The sequence below is a fragment of the Salvelinus alpinus genome, chromosome 25, assembly GCF_045679555.1.
Source record: "Salvelinus alpinus chromosome 25, SLU_Salpinus.1, whole genome shotgun sequence".
Taxonomy (NCBI): domain Eukaryota; kingdom Metazoa; phylum Chordata; class Actinopteri; order Salmoniformes; family Salmonidae; genus Salvelinus; species Salvelinus alpinus.
The window spans coordinates 7,580,825-7,598,397 of NC_092110.1; the positions used below are offsets into that span (position 1 = coordinate 7,580,825).

General features: G+C 46.6%; 1 protein-coding gene across 1 annotated transcript in view; it reads right to left on the minus strand.

The window, feature by feature from the left end:
- Positions 1-17,573, minus strand: part of LOC139553069 (protein phosphatase 1 regulatory subunit 37) — a 69,719-nt gene that overhangs the window by 13,209 nt on the left and 38,937 nt on the right. The window lies entirely within an intron of this gene.

The following is a 17,573-nucleotide window of genomic DNA, read 5'->3' on the forward strand; positions in this document are numbered from 1 at the left end:
AGAGAGAGAGAGAGAGAGAGAGAGAGAGAGAGCGAGAGCGAGAGCGAGAGAGAGAGAAATATCCAAAGTAAGCTTTGGCAATATGTACATTGTTACGTCATGCCAATAAAGCAAATTGAATTGAATTGAGAGAGAGAGAGAGAGAGAGAGAGAGAGAGAGAGCGAGCGAGAGAGAGAGAGAGAGCAGTTCACTCTCTTTCTGTCTCTTTTGCTCTCTCTGCATCTTGCTTTGCTTTTTCATTCCTTCCTCTCTCTATTTCTCTATCTCACTCGCTCCCTCTCAGTCTCTCAGTCTCAGTCTATACCTCTCACCCTCCCTCTCAGTCTCTCTCTCTCAGTCTCAGTCTCTCAGTCTCACTCTCTACCTCTCAGTCTCAGTCTCTACCTCTCACTCTCCCTCTCAGTCTCTCTCTCTCAGTCTCTCTCTCGGTCTCAGTCTCTCAGTCTCACTCTCTACCTCTCAGTCTCAGTCTCTCCCTCTCAGTCTCTCTCTCTCAGTCTCTCTCTCTCAGTCTCTCTCTCTCAGTCTCTACCTCTCAGTCTCAGTCTCTCTGTCTCACTCTCTACCTCTCAGTATCAGTCTCTCCCTCTCAGTCTCTCTCTCTCAGTCTCAGTCTCTCTCTCTCAGTCTCTACCTCTCAGTCTCAGTCTCTCAGTCTCACTCTCTACCTCTCAGTCTCTCCCTCTCAGTCTCTCCCTCTCAGTCTCTCTCTCTCAGTCTCACTCTCTACCTCTCAGTCTCAGTCTCTCCCTCTCAATCTCTCCCTCTCAGTATCTTCCTCTCAGTATCTCAGTCTCTCAGTCTCTCAGTCTCTCCCTCACAGTCTCTCAGTCTCTCCCTCTCAGTATCTCCCTCACAGTCTCTCCCTCTCAGTCTCTCAGTCTCTCCCTCACAGTCTCTCAGTCTCTCCCTCACAGTCTCTCCCTCTCACCCTTTCAGTCTCTCCCTCTCTCTTCTGTTGCGGTGTACAAAGATTATGCACCGTCCGGCATCGCTGCCGGTAAAGCGCCATCTGTACGGAAGTGTGGCAGGCGCCATAATCCGCCCGACGCAGGTTGTCGTGGAGACGGATGGCAGGGCTAGGTCGCCGCAGGTGTGAGAGCCGGTGCCGTGGGAGTGGAAGCGTAACCCTTCCAAGGGGATGGAGACTGGTGAGAAGGTGTGAGAAAGGGGGGGCACTAAGTCTCTGACACCCAGGAAGACTCAGGGAGAGGAACCACCACCATTCACCGTCCCTTTCTCTCTGCATCATCATCACATACATATCTAATGCTCCTCTATGTGCTTTCAGTGTGACTTTAAAAAAAACATCACTATGGTGTAACTCTGAGAATCCGCAGCGGAATGCTTTAATTGTTATGTTGGTGGATAGTTTGAGGACAGGACATGGTGCCTCGTTTTTGGGCTGCAGGCCTCACAAAACAATTCAGTGATTGAGGTGCCTAGGGAGTACAAATGAATCACCACACCTCACAAACCAATCAGCTGCCCAGGCATATACTTACACAACTTACAATCATTTTAACGCAAATGGGAAGCATACCACAACTTGCCCTGTTTGTCAGATGTAAACATTGCTGTGGGCCGCAGCTATTACATTGACACGTCAGTCATTTAGCAGACGCTCTTATCCAGAGTGACTTACAGTTTGTGCATTCACCTTGAGGTAGCTAGGCGAGACAACCACATATCTCAGTCATAGAGAGCACATTTTTCCTCAATGCAGTAGCTATCATGAAAGTCAGTACTAGTAGAAAAAGTTTGTTCATTAGAAACATATTTATTTTGTATTTCAGCAGATGTATGTTGGTTTCAACTATACAGTATGTTGAATCAGTACATGTTGGTACAGGTCCACTGATTACTGATTACAATATACCATTTCTCCTTTACTCATTTAATCTATGGGAGCTTCAACTGGCAGGGCAAGCCAATGTGTGCACATTAAGGGTCAACTCCCAAAGGAATACTCACTATAGAGGAGCAGTATGCCGTACGTACTACTTCAATGGTGGGTTACCTGTTTCCCTATGTAGGCGAGATAAAAATAGGGCAGGAGTCAAAGGGAAAGACGACATTTGAAAAAGGTACCACTCTCTGCTGCCAGCCTAAAAGCATACAAATTGCTGTTGATGAGTTTTCGTATTGGGTGTGCGTTTATCCGGCGGTATCCTGGGCTTCCATGGAACAGCGAGACCCTGTGTGCGCTCACACACACAAACACACACACACACACACACACACACACACACACACACACACACACACACACACACACACACACACACACACACACACACACACACACACACACACACACACACACACACACACACACACACACACACACACACACACACACACACACACACACAACCGGGTTCTTCAGGTGTTCATTTGAATAGAAAGAGCTGAACGAGGCCTTGCGTAATTGATCCCCTGGGAGAGAGGATGTCTCAGCCTGCAGAACCCACTTCTTCCCCAATTACACACACAAGGCACGCGAATACACAGGCACGGGTACAACTGTACACACACGCACACACACACACACACACACAAACAAACACTTCCCAAAAGCACAGCCAGGACCAATCAGATTGTTCAAATCTAAACCAACTCCAGGGTAGCCACTATGTCCATACAATGAATGATACTGTATGTAAACATTGTTCAACAAGAGTATTTTCTCAGCAACAAACCCACATGATGGCTATCAAAATGGCCTTCACCTGCCTCATCCTATCCTATCAGGTCAGAGCACAGCACAGCCCAAGCCATGCGGTCTCATTCATAGACGTTGCATCCCAAATGGCGCCCTATTCCTTATATAGTGCACTACTTTTGACCAAAGAAATGCACTATATAGGGAATTGGGACTCAGTTTCCTCTTCTCCTCAGAGCTGAATTTAATAAAAGCGGTGTTGACAGCAGGGCCCTGACGGGTTCAGGCATGGGGCAGCCATGATGGAGCACCAGTCTGTTAATTACTGAGTACCTCTGGGGTTCCTCACCTGGCCCTCTGCATGCTCCACACGCTCCGCACGCCACGCCCGTCATTACCCACCACCACCCCACCGCTACCCACCCACCCTTGAGCTCACAAACACCACGCCTCAGCCAAACAGGTGCCGATCACTGTGCCACCAGTGTCCGCCACGCTCCTCTGCCCATCGCATACACACACACACACACACACACCTCTAGCATACGCATGTGCGAGCATACACACACATAACCTGCCAGGGAGCAGAGAACTAGGATACAGCCAGGGCCTCCTAGAGCCAGGGCCTCACACTGCATGTTAACGCACACACACACACACACCACATGCGATTCAGAGGGGTTAACTAGGGGACAACAAGCGGGTACTCAGTGGAATGGATAACAAAGGTGAATAACATAACAATGTATTCTCTGGTACGGTTGAGTCGTACAATATGGATGAGCGGACAGGTGAAGTGTGATGAGTGAATACCATGACCTCTCAAGCAGTGTTGTCTGTTCTGTGGAGGGACACCTGCATCATGGGGGCATCATGGCATCTGCTATGATTAACACTTGTCCACTACTATCCTCCCCTCACTTCAACCCCCTCTCCCTTCACCTCAACCCCCCTCTCTCTTACCACTTTCTCTCCCCCCTCTCAGGCCTGGCGTAGGGAGTGTACGGGGAACAGACCTGACCCCTCTCTCCCCTTCCTTTCCCCCCTCTCAGGCCTGGCTTGGGGACTGTGGGGGGACTATAGGGGTAACAGCTGCCCCCAGCCTGTCTGTCCGTGACTGGCTGGCCAGCACTTTATTAGTGGCTGTCCAGGACTGCAGCTGATCCTCTCCCATGCAGGGCCCATGTCACACTGATGTCTTCATCACTAAGCGGAGCAGACGCCCGGCGCCCGGAACTGGCAGCTACTGGAGGTGACAACATATCCAATTATCTACCCTCAACGGCGTCTGCCCGGGCCGGGACCACAGGGGTTAGAGCTGACAGGGGACAGAGGTATGGGATGGGGGGGACAGTGGGACAGGGGACAAAGGACACACACAGGAAAAGTTTCAGTAAAGGAAAGGAGTCTTTCAAGAGGATTAAAACAGAGGGAGAGAGAACATGAGCGGGCCAATCATTTGAAGAAGATAGTGAGTGAGTGAGTGAGTGAGTGAGTGAGTGAGTGAGTGAGTGAGTGAGTGAGTGAGTGAGTGAGTGAGTGAGTGAGTGAGTGAGTGAGTGAGTGAGTGAGTGAGTGAGTGAGTGAGTGAGTGAGTGAGTGAGTGAGAGTGGGAGAGTGGGAGAGTGGGAGAAGGGGAGAAACAGTCACACTAACAATGCCTTTGTGGAGAGGTGACAGAGTTAATTCACAGCAGTGTGCTTCCCTGATACTGTCTATACTGGGGATCTGTTCGCAATATTACCACCGCCTACTTATGTGAGAAAACCCTGGGACAATCTGGGGAAACACATGCTACAGTATACAGCACCGTACTTCAGTCCATGTGTGTCAAACAATTGCATAATTTACAGACAATTTGAAAGTGATTTTTCAAAAGAAACAAAGAACAGAAAGAAAGGAAAGAAAGAAAGAAAGAAAGAACAGAAAGAAAGAACAGAAATAAAGAAAAGACCTTGGTCAAAAGTAGTGCTCTACATAGGGAATAGGGTGCCATTTGGGCGCATTTAATCATCGCTGCATGGCTCTCAGAGTCTGTGTCCTGTTTTTAACAATAACTCAATTAAATCTTCATAAACAAATTGGTTGAGAGGTGCGGACTGGGACACTACATGTTAAGTGCTGATCATAAGGGCTGAGTATTGATCTGTTAGCAGACAGACCATCCCAGCAGAGCTAAAGGTGAAGGAGACCTGGAGGAAGTGTGGGGAATTATCACCACTCCAGGGGGTCTGAGGAGAGAGAGAGGGAAAAGCCACAGAGGTAACCTGCCAATTCATCTCCCCTCCCTCACTCTCCTCTCTCCCTCACCTACCACTCCTCTCCCACTCTCCTCTCGTCTTCGAGAGACACTCGGGAAAGTGTCTCAACTTATTTTCTCTCTCTCTCTCTGCCACTGGGCCGACCCAGCCGAGTACTCAGCCGTTAGAGTGTCTCTCCTCCCCGGCTCCATCGGCCAACCACCAAGGTCCCCGCTGCTCCTCTCCCTGACAGACGATCAGACAGCGGGACATCGTATGGACGAAGAGCGGGGTGGTTGTGGTGGAGCACTCACCCTCGCTGGGGCAAGTGACTGAAATGAAGAAATTAAACTATCCATATTTATACCCAAATCCTCCTCAGCCAGCGTGGACCGGTCAATTTCTTCCTTCTCAGCAGCTGAGAAGGCAGGCAGCAGCCATTTGAAAGTGAAAGGGATGGCTTGGTTCTCAGTGGATGGTGAGATCCTGATGAAAGCGGGGAGAGAGCAAGCGAGCGCGATCGAGAGTGAGACAGAGAGCTTCATGGTATTCAGATGAGCGGGCGTCAGGCTCTCTGGGCTCTACGATGGGTGACTGGTGACTCGGGGGCATTTGAGCGTAGAGCACCAGGACATGCCCACAGAGGCGCTACCATCCGACACCCCTACTTATGCATCGCATATATATTTTGTATATATATATAAAAAGAATTGTAGACCTCCACAAGTCTGGTTCATCCTTGGGAGCAATTTCCAAACGCCTGAAGGTACCACGTTCATCTGTACAAACAATAGTACGCAAGTATAAACACCATGGGACCACACAGCCGTCATACAGCTCAGGAAGGAGATGTGTCCTGTCTCCTAGAGATGAATGTACTTTGGTGCGAAAAGGGCAAATCAATCCCAGAACAACAGCAAAGGACCTTGTGAAGATGCTGGAAGAAACAGCTACAAAAGTATCTATACTCACAGTAAAACGAGTCCTATATCGACATAACCTGAAAGGCCGCTCAACAAGGAAGAGGCCACAGCTCCAAAACCGCCATAAAAAGCCAGACTACGGTTTGCAACTGCACATGGGGACAAAGATCATACTTTTTGGAGAAATGTCCTCTGGTCTGATGAAACAAAAATAGAAGGAGGAAAAAGGGAGAGGCTTGCAAGCCGAAGAACACCATCCCAACCGTGAAGCACGGGGGTGGCAGCATCATGTTGTGGGGGTGCTTTGCTGCAGGAGGGACTGGTGCACTTCACAAAATAGATGGCATCATGAGGGTGGAAAATGATGTGGATATATTGAAGCAACATCACAAGACATCAGTCAGGAAGTTAAAGCTTAGTCGCAAATGGGTCTTCCAAATGGACAATGACCCCAAGCATACTTCCAAAGTTGTGGCAAAATGGCTTAAGGACAACAAAGTCAAGGTATTGGAGTAGCCATCACAAAGCCCTGACCTCAATCCCATAGAACATTTGTGGGCAGAACTGAAAAAGTGTGTGCGAGCAAGGAGGCCTACAAACCTGACTCATTTACACAAGCTCTGTCAGGAGGAATGGGCCAAAATTCACCCAACTTATTGTGGCAAGCTTGTGGAAGGCTAACCGAAACGTATGACCCAATATAAACAATTCAAAGGCAATGCTACCAAATACTAATTTAGTGTATGTAAACTTCTGACCCACTGGGAATATGATGAAAGAAATTAAAGCTGAAATAAATCATTCTCTCTACTATTATTCTGACACGTCACATTCTTAAAATAAAGTGGTGATCATAACTGACCTAAGACAGGGAATTTTAACTAGGATTAAATATCAAAAATGGTGAAAAACGTAGTTTAAATGTATTTGGCTAAGGTGAAGTAAACTTCCGACTTCAACTATATATATATATATATATATATATATATATATATATATATATATATATATAAATATATAAATATATATATATACACACACACACACACACTACCGTTGGTCCATTAAAATAAAATAACATCAACACTACCTTTTCACTACCGTTGAAAAGTTTGGGGTCACTTAGAAATGTCCTTGTTTTTGAATGAAAAGCACAATTTTTGTCCATTAAAATAACATCAAATTGATCAGAAATACAGTGTAGACATTGTTAATGTTGTAAATGACTATTGTAGATGGAAACGGCAGATTTTCTATGGAATATCTACATAGTCGTACAGAGGCCCATTATCAGCAACCATCACTCCTGTGTTCCAATGGCACGTTGTGTTAGCTAATCCAAGTTTATCATTTTACAAGGCTAATTGATCATTAGAAAACCCTTTTGTAATTATGTTAGCACAGCTGAAAACTGTTGTCCTGATTAAAGAAGCAATAAAACTGACCTTCTTTAGACTAGTTGAGTATCTGGAGCATCGGCATTTGTGTGTTCAATTACAGGCTCAAAATGGCCAGAGACAAAGAACTTTCTTCTGAAACTCATCAGTCTATTCTTGTTCTGAGAAATGAAGGCTATTCCATGGGAGAAATTGCCAAGAAACTGAATATCTTATATTACGCTGTGTACTACTCCCTTCACAGAACAGCGCAAACTGCACCTAACCAGAATAGAAAGAGGAGTGGGAGGCCCCGGTGCACAACTGAGCAAGAGGACAAGTACATTAGAGTGTCTAGTTTGAGAAACAGACGCCTCACAAGTCCTCAAACGGCAGCTTCATTAAATAGTACCCACAAAACACCAGTCTCAACGTCAACACTGAAGAGGCGACTCCGGGATGCTGGCCTTCTAGGCAGAGTTTCCAGCTACAAGTCATTTACAACATTAACAATGTCTACACTATATTTCTGATCAATTTGATGTTATTTTAATGGACCAAAAATGTGAATTTCTTTCAAAAACAAGGGAATTTCAAAGTGACACCAAACCTTTGAATGGTAGTGTATATACACACTAAACCCCCCTCTAACGAAGAGCGGTATGATATAAATTGCAGAACTTTCTGTGTTTTTGGTCATTATAAAAACACTGTTTGAATGAATGAACCACGTGTGTTTGAATGCACTTGGGTTAGGACAGTTAAAAGGGAACTCTATGACTTGTGAGAGTCAAAGCTACATGACACTTTGACAGTTCAGTTTGAAATATACAGTACCAGTTAAAAGTTTGGACACAGCAACTCATTCAAGGGTTTTTCTTTATTTTTACTATTTTCTACATTGTAGAATAATAGTGACGACATCAAAATTATGAAATAACACGTATGGAATCATGTAGTAACCAAAAAAGTGTTAAACAAATTAAAATATATTTGATATTCTTCAAATTAGCCACCCTTTGCCTTGATGACAGCTTTGCACACTCTTGGCATTCTCTCAACCAGCTTCACCTGGAAACCTACTCTGCATCTCACAAAGACACGGCGGTTGGAACCAAAAATCTCCAATTTGGACTCATCTGACCGAAGGACAGATTTCCACCGGTCTAATGTCAATTGCTCGTGTTTCTTGGCCCAAGCAAGTCTCTTCTTATTATTGGTGTCCTTAAGTTGTTGTTTTTTGCAGCAATTTGACCATGAAGGCCTGATTCAGTTGATGTTGAGATGTGTCTGTTACTTGAACTCTGTGAAACATTTATTTGGGCTGCAATTTCTGAGGCTGGTAACTCTGATGAACTTATCCTCTGCAGCAGAAGTAACTCTGTGTCTTCCTTTCCTGTGGCGGTCCTCATTAGAGCCAGTTTCATCATAGCGCTTGATGGTTTTTGCGACTGCACTTGAAGAAACGTTCAAAGTTCTTGAAATTTTCCGGATTGACTGACCTTCATGTCTTAAAGTAATGATGGACTGTCGTTTCTCTTTGCTTATTTGAGCTGTTCTTGCCATAATGTGAACTTTTACCAAATACGGCTATCATCTCTATAACACCCCTACCTTGTACCTTTCCGGCGCCGAAAAGAGATGGCCGCCTCGCTTCGCGTTCCTTGGAAAATATGCAGTATTTTGTTTTTTTATGTGTTATTTCTTACATCGGTACCCCAGGTAATCTTAGGTTTCATTACATACAGTCGGGAGGAACTACTGAATATACGATTAACGTCAACTCATCATCGTTCCTACCAGGAATATGACTTTCCCGAAACGGATCCAGTGTTTTGCCTTCCACCCAATACAATGGATCTGATCCCAGCCGGCGACCCTGTGCGACGCCGAAAAAGGGGCAAACGAGGCGGTCTCGTGGTCAGGCTTCGGAGACGGGCACATCGCGCTCCACTCCCTAGCATACTACTCGCCAATGTCCAGTCTCTTGACAATAAGGTTGATGAAATCCGAGCACGGGTAGCATTCCAGAGAGACATCAGGGATTGCAACGTGCTCTGCTTCACGGAAACATGGCTAACTCAAGGGACGCTAACGGAGTCGGTGCAGCCAGCTGGTTTCTTCATGCATCGCGCCGACAGAAACAAACATCTTTCCGGTAAGAAGAGGGGCGGAGGGGTATGCCTTATGATTAACGAGAAGTGGTGTGATCATCATAACAACACACAGGAACTCAAGTCATTCTGTTCACCTGATCTAGAACTCCTCACAATCAAATGTCGACCGCATTATCTACCAAGGGAATTCTCTTCAATCATAATCACAGCCGTATATATTCCCCCCCAAGCAGACACATCGATGGCCCTGAACGAACTTTATCTGACTCTTTGTAAACTGGAAACCACACACCCTGAGGCTGCATTCATCGTAGCTGGGGATTTTAACAAGGCTAATCTAAAAACAAAACTCCCTAAATTCTATCAGCATATCGATTGTGCTACCAGGGCTGGGAAAACCCTAGATCATTGTTATACTAATTTCCGCGACGCATATAAGGCCCTCCCCCGCCCCCCTTTCGGAAAAGCTGACCACGACTCCATTTTGTTGATTCCAGCCTACAAACAGAAACTCAAACAACAAGCTCCCGCGCTCAGGTCTGTTCAACGCTGGTCCGACCAATCTGAATCCACGCTTCAAGACTGCTTCGATCACGCGGATTGGAATATGTTCCGCATCGCGTCCAACAACAATATTGACGAATATGCTGATTCGGTGAGCGAGTTCATTAGGAAGTGCATTGACGATGTCGTACCCACAGCAACGATTAAAACATTCCCAAACCAGAAACCGTGGATTGACGGCAGCATTCGCGTGAAACTGAAAGCGCGAACCACTGCTTTTAACCAGGGCAAGGTGACCGGAAGCATGACCGAATACAAACAGTGTAGCTATTCTCTCCGCAAGGCAATCAAACAGGCTAAGTCCCAGTACAGAGACAAAATCGAGTCGCAATTCAACAGCTCAGACACAAGAGGTATGTGGCAGGGTCTACAGTCAATCACGGATTACAAAAAGAAAACCAGCCCCGTCGCGGACCAGGATGTCTTGCTCCCAGACAGGCTAAACAACTTTTTTGCCCGCTTTGAGGACAATACAGTGCCACTGACACGGCCCCCTACCAAAACCTGCGGGCTCTCCTTCACTGCAGCCGAGGTGAGTAAAACATTTAAACGTGTTAACCCTCGCAAGGCTGCAGGCCCAGACGGCATTCCCAGCCGCGTCCTCAGAGCATGCGCAGACCAGCTGGCTGGTGTGTTTACGGACATATTCAATCAATCCTTATCCCAGTCTGCTGTTCCCACATGCTTCAAGAGGGCCACCATTGTTCCTGTTCCCAAGAAAGCTAAGGTAACTGAGCTAAACGACTACCGCCCCGTAGCACTCACTTCCGTCATCATGAAGTGCTTTGAGAGACTAGTCAAGGACCATATCACCTCCACCCTACCGGACACCCTAGACCCACTCCAATTTGCTTACCGACCCAATAGGTCCACAGACGACGCAATCGCAACCACACTGCACACTGCCCTAACCCATCTGGACAAGAGGAATACCCATGTGAGAATGCTGTTCATCGATTACAGCTCAGCATTTAACACCATAGTACCCTCCAAACTCGTCATCAAGCTCGAGACCCTGGGTCTCGACCCCGCCCTGTGCAACTGGGTCCTGGACTTCCTGACGGGCCGCCCCCAGGTGGTGAGGGTAGGTAACAACATCTCCACCCCGCTGATCCTCAACACTGGGGCCCCACAAGGGTGCGTTCTGAGCCCTCTCCTGTACTCCCTGTTCACCCACGACTGCGTGGCCATGCACGCCACCAACTCAATCATCAAGTTTGCGGATGACACTACAGTGGTAGGCTTGATTACCAACAACGACGAGACGGCCTACAGGGAGGAGGTGAGGGCCCTCGGAGTGTGGTGTCAGGAAAATAACCTCACACTCAACGTCAACAAAACAAAGGAGATGATTGTGGACTTCAGGAAACAGCAGAGGGAGCACCCCCCTATCCACATCGACGGGTCAGTAGTGGAGAAGGTGGAAAGTTTTAAGTTCCTCGGTGTACACATCACGGACAAACTGAATTGGTCCACCCACACAGACAGCGTTGTGAAGAAGGCGCAGCAGCGCCTCTTCAACCTCAGGAGGCTGAAGAAATTCGGCTTGTCACATAAAGCACTCACAAACTTCTACAGATGCACAATCGAGAGCATCCTGTCGGGCTGTATCACCGCCTGGTACGGCAACTGCTCCGCCCACAACCGTAAGGCTCTCCAGAGGGTAGTGAGGTCTGCAGAACGCATCACCAGGGGCAAACTACCTGCCCTCCAGGACACCTACACCACCCGATGTCACAGGAAGGCCATAAAGATCATCAAGGACAACAACCACCCAAGCCACTGCCTGTTCACCCCGCTATCATCCAGAAGGCGAGGTCAGTACAGGTGCATCAAAGCAGGGACCGAGAGACTGAAAAACAGCTTCTATCTCAAGGCCATCAGACTGTTAAACAGCCACCACTAACATTTAGCGGCCGCTGCCAACATACTGACTCAACTCCAGCCACTTTAAAAATGGGAATTGATGGAAATTATGTAAAAATGTACCACTAGCCACTTTAAACAATGCCACTTAATATAATGTTTACATACCCTACATTACCCATCTCATATGTATATACTGTACTCTATATCATCTACTGCATCTTGCCATCTTTATGTAATACATGTACCACTAGCCACTTTAAACTATGCCACTTTATGTTTACATACCCTACAGTACTCATCTCATATGTATATACCGTACTCTATACCATCTACTGCATCTGCCATGCCGTTCTGTACCACCACTCATTCATATATCTTTATGTACATATTCTTTATCCCTTTACACTTGTGTGTGTGTGTAAGGTAGTAGTTGTGGAATTGTTAGGTTAGATTACTTGTTGGTTATTACTGCATTGTCGGAACTAGAAGCACAAGCATTTCGCTACACTCGCATTAACATCTGCTAACCATGTGTATGTGACTAATAAAATTTGATTTGATTTGATTTGATTTGAACACAAACCGGTTGGCTCAAACACATTAAGAAGGTAAGAAATTCCACAAATTAACTCTTAACCAGGCATACCTGTTCAATCAAATGCATTCCAGGTGACTACCTCATGAAGCTGATTGAGAGAATGGCAAGAGTGTGCAAAGCAGTCATCAAGGCAAAGGGTGGCTACTTTGAAGAATCTGAAATATATTTGGATTTTTTGGTTACTACATGACTCCATATGTTTTATTTCATAGTTTTGATGTACAAAGTAGAAAATTGTCAAAATAAAGAGAAAACTCTTGAATGAGTAGGTGTGTCCAAACTTTTGACTGGTACTGTATGTATTGCATACATGTAAACTCAGCAAAAAAATATAAACGTCCTCTCACTGTCAACTGCGATTATTTTCAGCAAACTTAACATGTGTAAATATTTGTATGAACATAACAAGATTCAACAACTGAGACATAAACTGAACAAGTTCCACAGACATGTGACTAACAGAAATTGAATAATGTGTCCCTGAACAAAGGGGGGGTGGTCAAAATCAAAAGTAACAGTCAGTATTTAGTGTGGCCACCAGTACTGCAGTGCATCTCCTCCTCATGGACTGCACCAGATTTTACAATTCTTGCTGTGAGATGTTACCCCACTCTTCCACCAAGGCACCTGCAAGTTCCCGGACATTCCTGGGGGAAAAGCCCTAGCCCTCACCCTCCGATCCAACAGGTCCCAGACGTGCTCAATGGGATTGAGATCCGGGCTCTTCGCTGGCCATGGCACAACACTGACATTCCTGTCTTGCAGGAAATCACGCACAGAACGAGCAGTATGGCTGGTGGGATTGTCATGCTGGAGGGTCATGTCAGGATGAGCCTGCAAGAAGGGTACCACATGAGAGAGGAGGATGTCTTCCCTGTAATGCACAGCGTTGAGATTGTCTGCAATGACAACAAGCTCAGTCCAATGATGCTGTGACACAGCGCCCCAGACCATGACGGACCCTCCACCTCCAAATCGATCCCGCTCCAGAGTACAGGCCTCAATGTAACGCTCATTCCTTTGACGATAAACACGAATCTGACCATCACCCCTGATGAGACAAAACCGCGACTCGTCAGTGAAGAGCACATTTTGCCAGGCCTGTCTGGTCCAGCGACGGTGGGTTTGTGCCCAAAGGCGACGTTGTTGCCGGTGATGTCTGGTGAGGACCTGCCTTACAACAGGTCTACAAGCCCTCAGTCCAGCCTCTCTCAGCCTATTGCGGACAGTCTGAGCACTGATGGAGGGATTGTGCGTTCCTGGTGTAACTTGGGCAGTTTTTGTTGTCATCCTGTACCTGTCCCGCAGGTGTGATGTTCGGATGTACCGATCCTGTGCAGGTGTTGTTACACATGGTCTGGCCACTGCGAGGACGATCAGCTGTCCGTCCTGTCTCCCTGTAGCGCTTTCTTCGGCATCTCACAGTACGGACATTGCAATTTATTGCCCTGGCGACATCTGCAGTCCTCATGCCTCCTTGCAGCATGCCTAACGCACGTTCACGCAGATGAGCAGGGACCCTGGGCATCTTTCTTTTGGTGTTTTTCAGAGTCAGTAGAACGGCCTCTTTAGTGTCCTACGTTTTCATAACTGTGACCTTAATTGCCTACCGTCTGTAAGCTGTTCGTGTCTTAACGACCGTTCCACAGGTGCATGTTCATTAATTGTTTATGGTTCATTGAACAAGAATGGGAAACAATGTTTAAACCCTTAACAATGAAGATCTGTGAAGTTATTTGGATTTTTACGAATTATCTTTGAAAGACAGGGTCCTGAAAAAGGGACGTTTCTTTTTATGCTGAGTTTATGTAGTTCATGACCTCATAATAACCATACACATATGGTATCAACTGGGGAGGAGGGAGCAGGAAAACATATAAGAGCTAATCAATAAACTAGAACACCCTCGTGCCAGCCTTGAAAAGACCAAATGTGCCCTTGAGTTTGTTTTCTCATGCATATTGCCACCCTCTCTCCCAACACCTCCTTTCTCCTCTCCATCTCCCTGTCTACCACAACCAAAAAAAACAGCCCTCTGTACTTCCTGTGAACGTGTGGGTCACACCTCTGACTGCTGAGAAGTGTTGGAGAGGAGAGGAGGAGCCATTAAAATGATAGCAAGATAGATAGACCAAGTGTGACACATCAAAGGGCCCGGAAAGAGCTCCGAAACGGCGCAACGCAACCCCTGCTTCATACATACAGCACCCTCACCCTCCTTCCTCCCCCCCAGAGCAGCAGGGGGAACAAAGGGATACAGCATGCAGTACATGGTCAACAGAGACCCCCAGAAGACTACGACTGTGCAGTCTGCCTCTGTTCTGGCCCGTTCCCGGATCCCTCCCACACGGGCCCACTCCCCCCCTTCTCCACCTCCCCCCGGACACAAACACATCGTCCTCCCCCGTGACTACACGTCCGATGATTACACTACCCCCCCCACGCCCCACCCCAAAACACACACACACACGCTCGGAGGGGCTAATTAAGGCTTTAATATGCAAATGAGAGCAGCAGTAAATTACACAGCTGGCAAATATGCCTATTTTTCCCTGAAAATACATCAGGAGTGCAGCGAGCTACGAGTTTGTTGTTGTGTTTGTGTTTGAGAGACACTGGTTCATTTTCTGTTTGAGAGGCTCTATCCTCTGATGCATTACTAGCAGCTCTAATGGTGATGGTTACAGTCGGAGTTCAGCAGTAGATGGCTTTGTGATTATAGCAATGTCCGAAACAGTGGTCAGAGTGGTCTTTTGATAGTTGTTGAGTTAGGGTAATATGCAGAAGTCCTCGTTAAAGCCTCCGTGCCTCTCTTATTGCAGCAATGCGGTGAAAAGCAGGGAGGGTCTGAATGCCAGTTCGCTCTCTGTGTGAGGGCTCCATCTCTGAGGCATCATCTCTGTGGTTCTGGGTGGGTCGGGTGGCGTACGTCTGTGTTCCAAATGGCACCCTTTTCCTTATTTAGTGCGCTACTTTTAACCAGGGCCCGTAGGGAATATGCCATATGGGACGCGACCTCTGCTGTGGTCTCTGGAGCGCTGTGCTGGCTCTGCCTATGATGATGCAGCCCATCACCCCTCTGAGCCTGAACCTGAGTGCTGACTATATGCATGGACAGGTTGTCCCATCCCAGCCGTCAAACAACCAGCCACCGAGACTGACCAAGCCAAAAGAGAGGGGCCCCCAAAAAACATCTTCCCCAATGACTGCCTCATCCTCCCTTTCTTACTGCACCCCTGTGTGATAAAGAGCCCCCCCAAAACAGCTCCCCAGAGACCCCCTCCACATCCTCCTCCCTTCACACCTGTACCCCTCTACCAACGCCCCAATGCCATCACACAAAGCAACAAAATAACTTTCCAACACACAGCATTCTAAAACAGTTTCCAAAAGGCTGTGTCTTCCACTCTGCATCTTTCCCCACAGAGTCCCAGCTCAAGTAACCCTAGACCACCCCCTGCTCTCCTAATGATCACTCTTTGAAGGGAACTACACTTTCACAATGACAACCTAGTCTAGGTATTCAACTTCCTCACTGTACCCCTCCACTGTAGGGCAGAGCCGTTCTACATTTACATAATTTAGCATATGCTCTCATCCAGAGCAACTTATAGTAGTGACTGCATACATTTTCTCAGACTGGTCCCCCGTGGGAATCGAACCTAAAACCCTGGAGTTGCAAGCGCCATGCTCTACCAACTGAGCCACACAGGATATTGACCAACAAAACGAAATACCCACACATCAAACTAGCGATTAAGAGGCAGCTGCTAAATGAAGTTTGATGAAGAGGTGGTCTGTCCAAAATGGCACCCTATTTCTTATATAGCGCACAACATAGGGAAAAGGGTGACAATTTGGTACGCAGCCCATGTAGTTTGTTTATTAGGCAGGTTGATAAGCAGGATAAACAGCCTCTCTTCACCTTGCAGCCTTGCAGGCAGGGAAGCAGCGGCTACAGATATCTACACGCTCTGAATGTTGCTTTTCATAAGGCTGCTGGCTCAATGAATATTTTAGATGGGTAAATAATTAATAATTAACAGCAAACAGGCCAATGATCAAATGGAGCAGTGCGGCAGCAGACATGAGAAATCTGACGCTTGTAAACAAAGATGCAAGGACCCAGATTTCCTCCCATCCCTCCGAGTCCCAGGCCCCGCCACCTTTTTGTCTTTTAAATATGCGCATCCACAATTGAACCACACACACATAGCCACACACACACCACATACGGGCAGACCAACGGCATCCCACGCCCACTCTTTTACAGACACACATACACTCCCACACACATACCCAGTCATTTTCCTTTCGAAAAATGAAATTTTCACATTTCTTTGCGACCCGGGGAATACAGCGGGACTGAGTGAGGAACACTTGATCTGGCCCCCTGCTGCTTTCTGATGGAAAGATTTGCTTTTTAATACAATCGTCACTCTTCCCACCTGGATCAGCACGACCGCCAAGACAAATCCCAGCTGTGTGACTCCAAACCTTACGATGGCACAGCGCAAAAATATTCCTTATTACCATGCCTTAAACATCCCGGACTGAAACCACAGTAACTCCTGTCTCCACAACAGAAACGCTAATCATAAGGTTGTGTGTCTGATGCTAGGCATGAAATGCTTTTCTCCAACAAGGAATTTATTTCTGTCCCCATTAAAATTGATACAGTACCTGGCCTGGTATAGGTACACATTCACAGTATGCACAGTACGTTAACCTATCATCATTTCAAATAATAGCTTCCCATTTTTCCCCACATAAACAGGCATATACTGTATATCCAGTTGACTTCTGTCACCGGGGAAGAAATTTAATAGAATTTGAATTAAATGAGTAAACACCAAAATGAAACTGCAAACACTAAAATAAAACAAGTTTAGAGCCCCATCCACAAGAAGCCGTTGGAGTTAATTTTAAAGTAAGAATTCCGTTCCTTGGAGATTTTAATTAATGCTTTAATATGCAAATAAGTTAGCTGAGATAAAATCATGACAAACAGATGGCAAGTGCGGGTAATTATTTTGTGAATCCAGCAGGGGCCTGTATTAAGGTAGTGGCAGAATAGTTCTCCTCAGGCCTTCACAGACACACACAGAGGAGAAAAACACTGACATACCACCATGGATGACTTTTTAGTCGTCTTTATCTGACTTCTAATTGTGAACTTTAACATGACCAACCAACAACTGTGGATTAAAGTATTCATAT